We start from the raw sequence: 13792 nt of genomic DNA, 5'->3' as shown, positions 1-13792 counted from the left end.
GAAGGTGGGCTACGCCCTGGTTTATGTCTGATTTTCCCAGTTTCAGTGTCAGTCCAAAAGTAGTTAGCCATGTCTGTGGTGTCCAAAATCTTGAGGGGAACATTCTCCTCCTGGCCCTTCTACCTCCACTGGACTCTGAGTCCTAGCCACTCACCACTTCCTCCCCTGACCCCTGACCTTGTCTCTCCCACACTGACAAACTCTGCTGCAAGTTTCCCCCATAAACTGGCTGTGTCATACAGATGGGTATGTATACAGCATCCTCCTGGCTTTGAAGGTTCCCCTCACCCTTGCTTGCTGCCTGCAGATTTCCAGGGAGAAGGAAATAAGTCCTCCATTCAGGTCTATCTCCTCAGATGAAACTGTGAGCTTCTCAAAATAGGAACTGGGATTTAGTCTTTGAAAAAAAAAATTACAAACAGGTATAAACCTGTGAGCCATAGTTTGTCAACTTAATTTTTTAAGATTTTGCATTAAAATATTTGTCTTGATTACTGAGTTTTTTTTGGCACCTCCTGCCAGTGGGGCTTTGTATCTGAAGCAAGTGCAGTGAGGCCCCATGTTTGCGTTGGTTAATGGTGGTCTTGGGAATACCTGCTAGATCGGGCTGTGGATGGTGTTAGGGAGCGACTCGCATCCTGGGAGGAGATTTATCCCTGGTCCCTGTCCTGCTCCTTTGCATTCCAAGAGCCCAGCGTACTACCTGGAAGTGCATTGGCCCAGTTTTCATCGTCAAATGAACGACACCAGACTGGGAATCCAGAGCTCTGTATTCCAGGCTCTGTGGCTTAATTTTGTCATCCAGGCATACCCCTTAACTGCTGCAGGCCTCCATCTTCCCCTCTGAAAAATGCAGTGTGGATGACCTGGCAGGTTCTCCCTGCAAACACCCGTCAAACATTCATAGATAAAGCTGGATCAGAGAGAGGGACACGACCAGGTTCCTTGTCCTGGAGGTGCTCAATTTTTGCAGGCAATCAGGAAATCTGGGAGCCTTCAGCATTTCCCCTGTCACATGGTATGCCTGGGGCTATTGTGAGGCTTAAATGAAAGAAGGCAATCATTGTACAATATATTACTCCAAATGTTCTTGGAACTTGAATGCGGACTTACTTTTATACTTTTTATAAACCACTTGGAAAAATACTAACACACCCTCTGATGTTGAGCTGTGGAGGGAAGCCGAGTGCCATGATTTCTTTTTTTTTTTTTTTTTTCTTTTTTTTTTTTTTTAAAAGGCCTTTTATTTATTTTTATTTTTTTTTAAGGTTTGAGAGAGAGAGAGAGAGAATATTTTTTAATATTTATTTTTTAGTTCTTGGCGGACACAACATCTTTGTTGGTATGTGGTGCTGAGGATCGAACCCGGGTCGCACGCATGCCAGGCGAGCGCGCTACCGCTTGAGCCACATCCTCAGCCCAAGTGCCATGATTTCAAACCTACCTGCTATGTATCCTTGAACCAGTTACTGAACATCTCTGAGCCTCCAGTTCCTCCTTTTCTGAATGGGCATGTCATCCAAGGTCTCCCCTACCTACCTGGAGATTGTAGTAAAAGTGCATTGAAAACTGAAACCCCCCTGCCTGGGGCGCCTTGTGGAAACTCTTGCCTCCCGAGGTTGCGTGTGCTCTCTTTCCCACCCTCCATCACTCTCTGGGGAAAAGGAACAGAAACTACTTCTAACTGCTGTAGAAAATGATTCCTGTTAGGGTAACTTCTGATTGACATGGAAGCCATACCCCCAGGCCTATTTTGCCTTTTATTTAGAGACAGGGTCTCTCTGAAGTTACTTGGTGCCTTGCTTTTTGCTGATGCTCTGAATTGAAAACCCTCCTGCTTCAGCTCCTGAATGGGATTACAAGCATGAGCCACCATGCCCAGCTTTATGATTTTTAAATATCAGGAATGTTTTTTACTGTTAATGGGCTCTTTACTCCCCTCTTCCCTCAGATTGGGTTTGGAACCCAGAGGACTTCAGATATCCCCTAGAACATCCCTAGACTCAGCTGGGAACAGGAAGAGCAAGATGCCCCTTGTATTCCTGAGGACAGGTTATATCAGGAAGCACCCACTCCCTGTTTTTTGTACCCAATAATAGTCTCCTGTTTCTAGAAACTGCTTTGTAGAATATTCCCATCTCCTGCTTCTCAGGAGCTTTGTGGGTAAGCATTGTCTTTCTCTTCAACTTTTCACCTAGTTTCTTTTTTTTTGGTGGGGAGGAGGGGGCAGTACTGGGGATTGAATTCATGGGCACCACATCCCCAGCCCTAGTTTGTATTGAATTGCTTAGTGCCTTGCCTTTGCTGAGTCTGGCTTTGAAGTCAAGATCCTCTTGCTTCAGCCTCTAAAACCACTGGGATTACAGGCATGTGCCATCATGCCCAGCTCAGCCATGCATATTCCCAAGATGAAGCTCTTTCCAACAGAACACTATGGTTAAGACAATCTTTAATGAGAGCCTTTAACAAAATAAGCAAAGTAGGTAATGCCCCTGAAAGGGCCTAACTCCTGCACAGTCACAGTTCTACCATGAGATCTTTGCTCTAGGCAGGGCAGTCGCACATCAGGGTCCTCATCTGAGAATTGAATTAGGGTCCCTTTGGGGCTTAGGACCCTCAAACATTCTGATAGCAGCTGGTGATCTCCAGGCAGACCACCACGTGCAACAGCATCCCAGGTGCCCTTGTCCAGCAATAGCTGGAAGGAGCCTGAGGCAGCCACAGGCCCCAGATTCTGGGCATCAGCCTGCATAAAATGGAGGCGGGAGTCAGGGTGCCCAGGGCATAGGGGTGTTTGACCTTGGCCACCCTGCAGAAGGTTGTTCATATGGGCCACAGCCACAGGGAAGAAGTCCACCCCTAGAATACTGACAGGGTATGGGGACTGGGTGTAGAGGCCTGTGCATAGGCTTGAGGTACCACAGCCCACTTCTAACTGCTGTAGAAAGTGATTCCTGTTAGGGTAACTTCTGATTGACATGGAAGCCTTGAATTAAAGGAATAAGGAGGAATTCAGGAGCTGCAAACTAGGAAAACCTGGAGGTGGGAGAGTCTTTCTGAGTCACTGAAATCCCATCCAAAGCACCATGTCCTGCATAGTGCTTTCAAAAGCCCAGCCTCCCCTCATTTGGCTAGTTCTCATAGAAACTTGGGGTTAAAGCAATTCGCTTTCCTTAGAGCTCAGTTTTCTTCTTCACAGAATGAAGAAGGGGCACAATTAGGCTCCTGAGCCCCCTGAGTCTTTTGAGTTCTCATGGTGCTTGGAAAGATAGGGGTTGGCAAAAGGATGTTTTCATTTCCCCTTCTTGCATCAGATGCCCTCTGCCCTGGTCAGTTCATTCTCACACTAGTGGCCTAAATTTCCAGCCCCAGGATGAATTTAGGGCCATCTGTTTTGCCCAGCTTGCCTATCTGAACCCTAGACAAGACTGAGAGCATCTCCTGCCTGCTCCACCTGGCTAAGCCCAGGTGCCCATGGCACAATCACTACCATGGGAATGTAACCAGGGCAGTTCCCACATGGCTCCCTGCACAGGGTGGGACCCCTTCCTTAGCCAGGCAATTGGAATCACACCCTGCAAAATATTAATTATCGTTGCTGCTAAAGCCCCACCAGCGGCTGGCAGCCCTGCCCAGGAAGTCCCAATAATCAGCATCACTGGTTTTTTAGTCACCCAGTGGGGAACCGGGTCACCTGACTGTCCAGCTGCTACAGGGAGACTGTCTTAAGGCAGAACCACTTCCTGGAACTCAGCCGGGGACACACCAGTGCAAGGAGACTGGTGGGGGCTGATGGGGGTGGGGGGACCTGTCAGGGAGGAGAAGAGAAGAATATGGAACTCTGGAAGAAGAAAGATGAAAAACTTGCTAGCTACCTTTAAATGGCTCTCTTTGATACCAGAAAGTTGACACAAGTCTTTGTTTTACGGAAGAGGTTGAGAAATGTCGGAAAATTGCCCCAAGTCCCAAGCTGGCAAGAGGCAGTGCTGGGGCACTTTCTACTGCACTAATGGCAGGTAATTTCACAGGCAGGAAAAACCACCCCAGCCTAATCAGTGGTTGGGCATATTGGGAACGTGAGAAAGTAGTGGGCAGATCATGTTCTCAGGATGACAGTGGGACTGTGGGCTCTTATGCTCTAGGTGGCATAAAAGTCCCCCCCCCCCCGCCCGTCAAGACACAAAGGAGATGTAAACATACAGGTGCTCCTGACCTGCATCAGAACTGAGGGAAAACCCCTAGGAACAAGTGCTTAAACCATGTGAGGTGAGCCTCAATGGGTATTTCAGAGAAGCATTCCAGAATCTGAAAATCTTTTTTGAAAAAAAAAATGTTCAATTTATAAATACATACTATTTTCCCCCACAGAATCTCACAGGATATTTTATAGCTGGTAAGAATGATGATTACAAAGAATCTGTAATAATATAAGGAAATGCATATGCTACAAGGTAAGGTACCCACTATGTATATAAGACTAATCTCAGCAGTTCAAAAGTGGGAAGGGGTAATAACCAAAGAACCAAAACTGACCCATAACTGATACATACCAAACAGATCAGTCAGAAACACCAAAATGTTGACAGTGGTTTTACTGAATATCTGGTTCTATGCTAAGCACTTTTTTTTTTAAGTCTTTATAGCAATTCCCTGAGGTGGACATTGTTTTTGTCTTTATTTTAAAAGACTCACAGGTGTTAGGGCATGTTCTACACATTGAGGTGTTGGCTCTCTAGCACCCAAAGCACCCTGTGCAGGGAACAGGACTTCTCTTATGTTTAAGCTTGGGGGAATGGAGCCCCCACCACCACCACCACCTCCTACCATGGAGGACCAAGAGCAAATCTGCACCTTCTAGGACCAAGGCTCAGCCAGATATGCTCTTTGATGCCTGGGCTTCTGAGCCCCTGTGGCCCATTGGGTCGCAAACCTGTTTATTGTGCTATTTAAGCTACAGCTCAGCAACCTCCTGACCCCTCTTTTAGGTCAAATGATGGCTTCTACTGCCTACTGCTCTGGGTCTCAATGGCTGCCTTCATTTCTGCCCCTTTCTCAAGACTATCCCCTCTTGGACCCCTGCCAATTCTACTGCAGTAGATTCCCTCTGTGTTTAAGATGGTCGGGGTCTATCCCTGTGATTTCGCCACTGAGAGCCCCGACCCTTAGCAGCTACTTTCCAGTATCCCAGAGCAAAAACGAAAGCAGGATTCCTATCCCAATCTGTCCGTCAGACCCGGGGCATTTGACCCGTCCTCGGTGCTGCCCATTTTTCCCCAAAAGTATGATTAGCATTTCCTGAACCTCTAGAAAACAAACCGGAAATATTTTCTTGAAAATATTCCCAGAAGTTAGTGGCACACCACCCCTCCTCCTGCTGTGGGAACCTGGAAAGTCGTTTTGGGAAGGGCTGGAAGCCAGGGGCAAAACCCAGGACAGGGAGGAGTCAAGCCCAGGCCTCCAGTGAGTGGGGTGCAGACTGACCCCGGGAGGAGAGATGCAGAGGCGAGCCAGCCTCCCTGGCACTTCCTGGCTAGTGCCAGAGGACTGACTCAGCATAGGTCCTCCTTCCTCAGGAAGCCTTCCTTGACCTTTGGAGTCTGGGAGAGGAAGCTCTGTTTGGACCCCTTGCATGTCCCTCTCCCAATCCTGGTGGTGACAGTTTGTCTTCATGTCTGCCCCCATGCAACTATAAACTTTCAGAGGACAAGGACTAGGACTTTTCCACCCGAGTCTGTGATGCCTGGCACATAAATGTAATTAGAGTGAATGAGCAAATGAATGAACGAAGGGCTCTCTTCTTCCCAGTCAAGCAATGTGCAACCACAAACCCTAGGACTTCTCCAAGACATCATGACGAAATGAACAGCAGTGGGCTTGCTTATAACCCTGATACTTTAATCTATAAGCAAATTCCTCCTTAACCTCTGTGAACCTCAGTTTCCTCATCTGCAGAATGGGGAAGTGCTTAACTCTCTCACATGCAATAGAGAAGCTGTGAAAGTGACTGGCACACCATAGGCACTCAGTACAGCCTAGCTTGCTTCCTTCTTCTCCCAACACTCATAGCCTCAATTCCTTCTTCCTGCCCCTCACCTGAGTAAATTGTCCAACAGTAGGGAAAAGGTTAAGTAAACTATAGCATATCAATGGGATAAAAATGGTAGGCAGTCAAGGAAAATAGTTAACCCCATGTTTACAATGGCATAGAAAATTTTCACGTGGAGACTAAATTATTCAGACAGTATGACCTCAGTCATGTCAAGCAAGTATGCATACACATGCTTGTACATGCAATTGATAATTTGTTGAAGAATGCACAAGAAACTCTCAACAGTGGTTTCCTTCTAGGTGGGAGTAGGAAATTGAGGCAGGACTTTGACTTTTGACTTTACAACCCTCTGTTCTATTTGTGCCCGCGTGCGCGCGCCCGTGTGTGTGTGTGTGTGTGTGTGTGTGTGTGTGTGTAACTGTGTTTCACCATGAGTATATATTATATTTAAATGAAAAGCAAAAAAAAAAAAAAACAGAGACAAATATAAAGGAATACAAGATAGCAGTAGTGGTTATTTTGGAAATAATGAAATTATGGAATTACTAAAATACTTCTTTTATATTTTTTTGTATTTTCTATGAAGTTTTCTACAATTAGCTTATAATTCTTCCACAAAGAGAATCAAAAGCAAAAATCGTTTTAAGCACCCCACCCCCCAGCCGGGGTGGGGAGAGGAGGTGCAGCAGGTGACTGTGTCCAAAGGGCAAAGGGAGCAGGAGGTTGGAACCAGGCACAGGCAGTTGTATTTTTGGAACCATGTGGTTCCTGCTGAGTCAACTAACTGGTTATTTTGCCCCAGCCTGCCTTGGAGGCAGGAAATGCTCCCACTCTTGCCTGGTTCATTGTTAGTCACCCTCTTGGAGAGCAGGGTAGGGGGCAAGGGTAGGAGGCTAGTTGGGAGGAGTCTCTTCTGGCCCTGGAGCCTTCTAGGCAGGTCCTGGGAAGGAGTCTGGGACCCAGCATCCTGTCCCCCTGGCATTGTCCCCTTGGGGCTGGCAGTGGCTTGGAGTGAGCAGGAAGGGATGGGGGAGGGATGCTGGGAAACACCCCCTGGCCCTTGGCACCATCCTTCTGTGGAAGCTGTTGTGAAAATTAATTACCGTTTGTGCAGGGCTTTGAGATTCCCCAGATGAAAGACCCAGCAGAAGGAGAGTCATGATGAATATGTGTTTACGGTATGGACTTTCATCCCAAACACCCGGCATGACAATCACATGTCCCTCCCCTAACCTCCCACTGCCCCGACATCCTGGCCTCCAAGAACCAGAAGCTGAGCCTCAGAATTGAATCAGCCCTGAAGAGGGAGGAGGGCAAGGAAAGACAGGGACTGACTATCCCTCATCGTCCTGCACTTCACATGGGCAAACTGAGGTGCTTTATTAGTTCAAAGGAGGAAATGTTGACAAGTCAAGGAAGGAGGTCTTGGAGAGAGGGGTGGTGGGTCATTCTGGGATGGCACCACCATCCCAGAGCCCAGGACTCTGCCTCTCTTTAGGATGGAGGGATGGGGAGAATTCTAGAACTCCCTGGCTCATTCTTCTAGAAGATTGAATGGATCCATTGTTGATTGCTTCTGAACACTTTTAACTTTAGCTGAATTCTAATGTCTCCTGGCTCCATGAGAACTCTTTGGTTTTCTAGGTTCTTCTTATTTTGTCTTCTCTTCTTTATTTCATCCAGGACATAGTTGCATGTCTTCATTTCATAGTTGATCTCTAAAGACATTTAAAGGTGCCTCTGTAGGCAAGGGTGCAGAGACATCCAGCAGAGAGGATCTTGGAGGGTCCAGCCCCTCCCTTAGTGGGGCTGCCTGTTCACAGGACATTTAAACAATCTAAGAGGGCGGGCAGGACAGTTGTGGACTAGAGAGCTCAGGAAATGTCCCTAGGACCTAGGTCTGCACACGCAAAGGGATGCAGCCCAAGGAGAGATAATGAGGCTCCCATCACAGAGTTGAAAGTTCCCCTGAGGTCAGAGGCAGGCAGATAAGCAGGTGGGGCAAGATCTTGAAGGCCCTTCAGTGCCAAGCTAAAGAACTGGGATCTTGTCCAGAGGACAGTGGAAACCCACTGGAAGTTTCTGGGCTAGAGGTTATGGTGTTGAGTTTGAAAGAAGGGTTAAATCTTTCACCAGGAGGTGAATCTTAGCATCTCTGAATCAGCAACTGAACCAGGGAATTCATGAGTCTTCCTCCTCAGACCAGCCTTGACTTCTGTTTCAGCTAATGATACATCAGCACCAATGTCATCTCCCCAGGCGCTCTCTGACACACAAGACAGTTTTATTTTCTTCATGGCATTTAACTCCTACAGAAATGATCTTTGTGTATACTTGTTTTCTTCCTTTTCCTCTTTCTCCCAAAGAACATAAACAAAAGGTGTTAAGTGGCAGATGCTTTGTGTGTACAAATAGATGGACTGATAAATGGAGTGACAGCACCAAAATTTCTGTCACCTGGGCCTGAGCCCCATGGAGATACTTGACTCTTCTTCCTCTTCTGCAGAATCTAGTCATTCCGGGGTCCAAGGTCATTATTTCTGCTTTCATTCCTCCCTTCATTCTTTGCGTTTAACCTCTACCCTCTCTAACAACTCCAAGCTCCTTAGAGCTGACTCCTCCTCATCCTTCCCCCAAGGGGTTCTAGGGCCAAGGTTATGACAATTCCCACTGATCTGATCTTTACAGTTTTCCAAGAATTTTCCATCCTGAAATACCTAGAGCAGATTCAGAACTTGAAACTCAGTCCTGGACTCTAACACACTTATTCCATCAGTGTTCTGAGTTATGCATAATGTACGAGGAATGAATGAACGCTGGGAGTGCTCAAGGTTGATCCTAGAGGGGGAAACTGGAAGTGGGAGCAACCGCTGGGGGAGATGTTGGCCCACATTGACATGGAAGGACAAAGAAGCACAGGAAAGCAAGTGATGAGAGTGAGGGAAGTGGGGAGGATGAAAAGCTGGGGCAGGAGGGCTGACCGCCCCCCCAGAGATTAGGGTGTCCTGTTCCCGTGGCTATAGCACCCACCTCTAAGGTCTCGTTATTTAAGACTGAAAGACATGCAGCCCACCCAGGAGAAGACGCCACAGACAATGAAGGGGCACAGAGATTCCAAAGGAGATTTTATTTATTGGCTTCTGAGCTCATTATTTCTAAGCAACAACATACGAACAATTCCTCTGGGCAAAAGTTATGAAGGTCAAAAAATAAAATAAAGCTGGACATGCTGGTGGCACCTGTAGTCCCAGTTTATCAACAGGCAGAGGCAGGAGGATCTTTTGAGCTCAAGAGTTCAATATTGAGACTCCATCTCAGACAAACAGAAACAGAGCAAAAAAAGAAAAAAAGAAAGAAAAAAAAAAGAAATAAGAAAGAAAACATAAATCATCAATTATTTCACCATTCAGAAAAATCAATTTTAATATTTTGATGTAGATTCTTTCAGATTACATAAATGTCATCATAAATATACCCTTATTTTATATTATCTTTCCACTAAAATATTATTTTGTATAGCATATATGCTTTTATATATTAATAATAATACAATAAATACTATATATACAAGTATGCATGCACATTTGCTGTTGTTAATAAAATGGGATACACAAAGTTTTATAACCTGCTTTTTGTCACTTAATAATATGTAGTGAACACAAAAGGATATTTTATAAGCCCAAAGGGCAGTTTAAAAAGATAACATTTGGGATAAACAGGAAGCCAGAGAAGATATATGAGCATAGAGTGATCGGCTAAGCTCTGTGGTTTTGATAAATATTATGAAGGTAAATAAATCTTCGCTGTCCTGCCAGGTTAGGTAATTATTAGCTCCCTATCAGCAAGGCCACTAATTCACAGACTCAGGATGTTGGTACTTGAAGGAGGCTTTGAGGTTATCTAACTCAATCCCCTTACCTTCCTATTGAGAAACTACAAGTCCAGAAATATTAAATAACATGCCTAAAGAGATATGACTGGTGAAGCTAGGGTTGTGGCTCAGTGGCAGAACGATCGCCTAGCACATGTGAGGCACTGGGTTTGTTTGATCCTCAGCACTATATAAAAAATAAAATAAAATAAAGATATTGTGCCCACCTAAAACTAAAAAATAAATTTAAAAAAAGATATGAATAGTAAACCACAGAGCCCAAATGAGAACGGAGACCCCTAACTCCTAGCCAGTGCTCTTGCCTGTGAACCACACTGATTATCAGGGCCTGTGCTTTGGCCACATACGATGATGTGCAGAATGGAACAGGGAGAGACGAGGCCCAGGCCCAGTGAGTCACCTAAGTGAATAACATCAGTAGAGATGTGTGTGTTAAGAGGACATCAAGCCCTGCATCGTGGCACATGCCTGTAATCCCAGTGATTCAGGAGGCTGAGGCAGATGGATCACAAATTTGTGGCCAGCCTGGGCAACTTAGAGAGCCACTGTCTCAAAATTTAAAAATAAAAAAAGGGTTGGGATGTGGCTCAGTGGCAAGGACCCCTGAGTTCAATCCTTAGTCCTGGGGGAAAAAAAACAAACACACACCTCAAAATGTCCCTGGGCTAGTATTTAGGAGTAGTTGGGCCTGATATCGGACCATGAGAACCAAATCTTGGCTCCCTTACTGATCTTGCCATACAACTTTGAACAATTTACTTAAATTTTCTCACTTCTCCTTTGTACTTAGGGGTAGTGGCTGTAGGTACCTCATCAGGTGGCAGTGAGAACTAAGAAAAGCTCACAGAGGGCTTAGCCAGGGGCTTGGCACATAGAAAGAGCAAATAAATGTGAGACATCATGATGACTACTGCTCTGGCATAAAGGCCAATGTCCTTGGACCCTTTAAAAGGAGCTTAAGGTCATGTCACAGCTGTCCTTGGGCACAGCCACCTGTAAGAAAAGAAGACCAAGAAGGAGGCCCATCCACGGAGCTGACCCGGCCCTGGATATGACATTATTAAACAAGCAAACAAAAAATCACTCAATTTATCCAAAAGAAGGCAGGTAAAGAGGGAAAACTGCATTAAAAACAGAGCGGGGGGAAATAGAAAACAAACAGCAAAATGGTAGATTGAGACTCAACAATATCAGCAGTTACCTTAAAGGCAATTTTTAAAGATAGATTGAATTAGAAAAGCAAGCTCTATTGTCATGGTCTGGGTCTAGAATGTCCTCCAAAGACGCATGCGTTGAAGACTTGGTCCTCAATGCAGCACTGTCGAGGTGGGGCTTTTGGGAAGTGACTGAATCATGAGGGCTCCCACCTCATTAATAGATGAATGCATTGATGGGTTCACAGCTGAATGGACTATTGGGAGGAGTGGGAAGTGTAGGAAGCGGGACCTGGTTGAGCACATTGGGTCCTTGGGGGGTGTGCACTTGGGAACCACCTTATTGGGGCTCCTCTCTCTCTTTCTGCTTCCTGGCCACTGTGAAGTGAGTAGCTCTGCTCTACCACACCCTCTCCACCATGATGTTCTGCCGCAACCCGGCTGGGCACAGAAACACAAGCCGCTCAAGCAGGAAACAAAGCTTTATTTTTAAAAAGGCTGCCAGTCGCTGCGTGCGCCCTGCTAACAAGCTGGTCAACACGTGTGTCTCCACCGGAACTGGGGGCCCAGACCTCCCCCGGAAATTCCCTCCTACTATCCTTCCCCAACCAATGGGAACTCTCCGGGGAGTCCCGTAACATGAGTAACATGAGTCCCGTAACAGGCCCCCCCCCCAGGTGAACAGCAGGAGTCCAATTTCCATATGAATGTAAAGCTTAACATAATCATATCATCTCAATGGCTAACTGGCAGTCACCTAAACCAAAGGTGCCATATATCATAATACTTTTGCTGTGGCTCCTAGCAATGTTCTGCCTCACCAAAGGCCCATAGCAATGGAGCCAGATGACTATGGACTGAAACCTCTGAAACCATGAACCAAAATGGATCTTTCCTCCTTTAAATTTTTTTTTCTCAGATATTCTGTCACATCAACAAAAAGCTGACTAATACACTCCCACATGTTCTTTTCAAGAAAACAACTCTAAATATACACAGGTTAAAAGTCAAATAAAAAGATATATTATGTAAGTACTAATCAAATGAAAGCCAGAGTTGCGATATTGATAAATAGGCGATATGTACAACATAGTAAGGAATGTTTCCAGGGACCAAAAGGGACATTTCATAATAATAAAGGGGTCAATTCTTCAAGAGGACATACTAGTCCTAATGGGACTTTGGAAATTCAAAGCAAAAACTGATAGATCTGAAAGCGGTAAATTCCAGTTTTAGTTGAATACAATTTTACTCAGTAACTGATAGAACAGTAGACAGAAAGTCAATAAGAAGGTAGAAGACTTGAACAACATTATCAGTCAACTTGACCAAATTGACATTTCATAATGTCAATGTCATAATGTCATTTCAAACCCAAAAGCAGCCGATTACACATTTATTTTCCATGTGCACATAAAACATTCACCAACATATTTTGGGCCATCAAATAAATCTCAATAAGTTTAGAGGGATTGAAATCATACAAAGTATATTCTCTAACCATCAGAGAATTAAATTAGAAATAAATAACAGAAGGATATCTGGAAAATCCTCTTGTAAAAATTAATCATCCAGGGGGCTGGGGCTGTAGCTCAATAGCAGATAGCCTGCCTAACACATGGGAGGCACTGGGTTCGATCCTCAGCACCACATAAAAATGAACAAATAAAATAAATGTATGCTGTCTATCTACAACTACAGATTTTTAAAAACTTTTTTTAAAAATTAAAAAAAAAAATTACCCCTGAAATCCTGGCAATTCAGGAGGCTGAGGTAGGAGGATCCCAAGTTCAAGGTCAGCCTCAGCAACTTAGCAGGACCCTCAGCAACTTAGCAAGACCCTGTCTCAAAATAAAAAATAAGAAGGACTTAGGATACAGTTCAGTGATAAAACCCCCCTAGGTTCAATTCCCAGTGCAAAAAAAAAAAAAAAAAAAACTTAGTATAGGCCACTGCTGCAGGAAAAGTTCCTGCACATCTGAGCAGTCAAGAGGTGTGACCTTACCAAGGACTCAACCACAGAAGTCAAGGAAGCCTTCCAGCTGCTTGACCAAAGAGGAGATGGCGAGATCCTGTGCAGCCAGCATGGGGATATGATGACTAGCACAGAACCCCACAAATGTCAAGGTGCTCAAGGTTCTGAGGAACCCCAAGAGTGATAAGATGAATGTGAAGGTGCTAGAATTTGAGTGCTTCCAGGCCATACTGTAGACTGCAGCCAAGAACAAGGACTAGGAAATCTATGGGAGTTATGCTGAAGGCCTTAGGGTATTTAATAAGGAAGAAAACAGGTACCATTTTGGTCCCCGTGATGATTCCTTGATGGTACTATGACATAAGAAGAAGTGAAGACACCGGTGGTAGGGCGTGAGCACAGCAGTGCTTGTAGCAATCATGAAGAGCTCATCTGGATGGTGCTGGATGGCTGAGGACATTCTCCACATCCCTGAGGCCCATGCCACATGCTGTGTGAGATATGTGTGTGGCTCTGGAGGCTTTCTAGGCTGATGATGATGATGATGATGTTCATCAAATAAACTTGCTCTTTGCCCCACCCCCCCAAAGAATTTATTACAAAGCTACAGTAATCAAGATAGCATGATAAATGTAGAAGGATAAATATATGTAGGAGATATACATAGAAGGATAAGACATATGTCAGTGAAATATGTTCAATGGAACACCAATTGCATAAGG

General features: G+C 45.1%; 2 pseudogenes; one reads left to right on the top strand and one right to left on the bottom strand.

Moving 5' to 3' along the window:
* Positions 1-2432: 2432 nt before the first annotated feature.
* LOC144255101 (citrate synthase-lysine N-methyltransferase CSKMT, mitochondrial pseudogene) lies at positions 2433-2980 on the bottom strand (annotated as a pseudogene).
* Positions 2981-11734: 8754 nt separating this feature from the next.
* On the top strand, positions 11735-13524 carry LOC113182979 (myosin light polypeptide 6 pseudogene; annotated as a pseudogene).
* Positions 13525-13792: the final 268 nt, after the last annotated feature.

Source organism: Urocitellus parryii, chromosome 5, assembly GCF_045843805.1.
Source record: "Urocitellus parryii isolate mUroPar1 chromosome 5, mUroPar1.hap1, whole genome shotgun sequence".
Lineage (NCBI taxonomy): Eukaryota > Metazoa > Chordata > Mammalia > Rodentia > Sciuridae > Urocitellus > Urocitellus parryii.
This window is presented reverse-complemented; position numbering and strand designations above follow the sequence as displayed.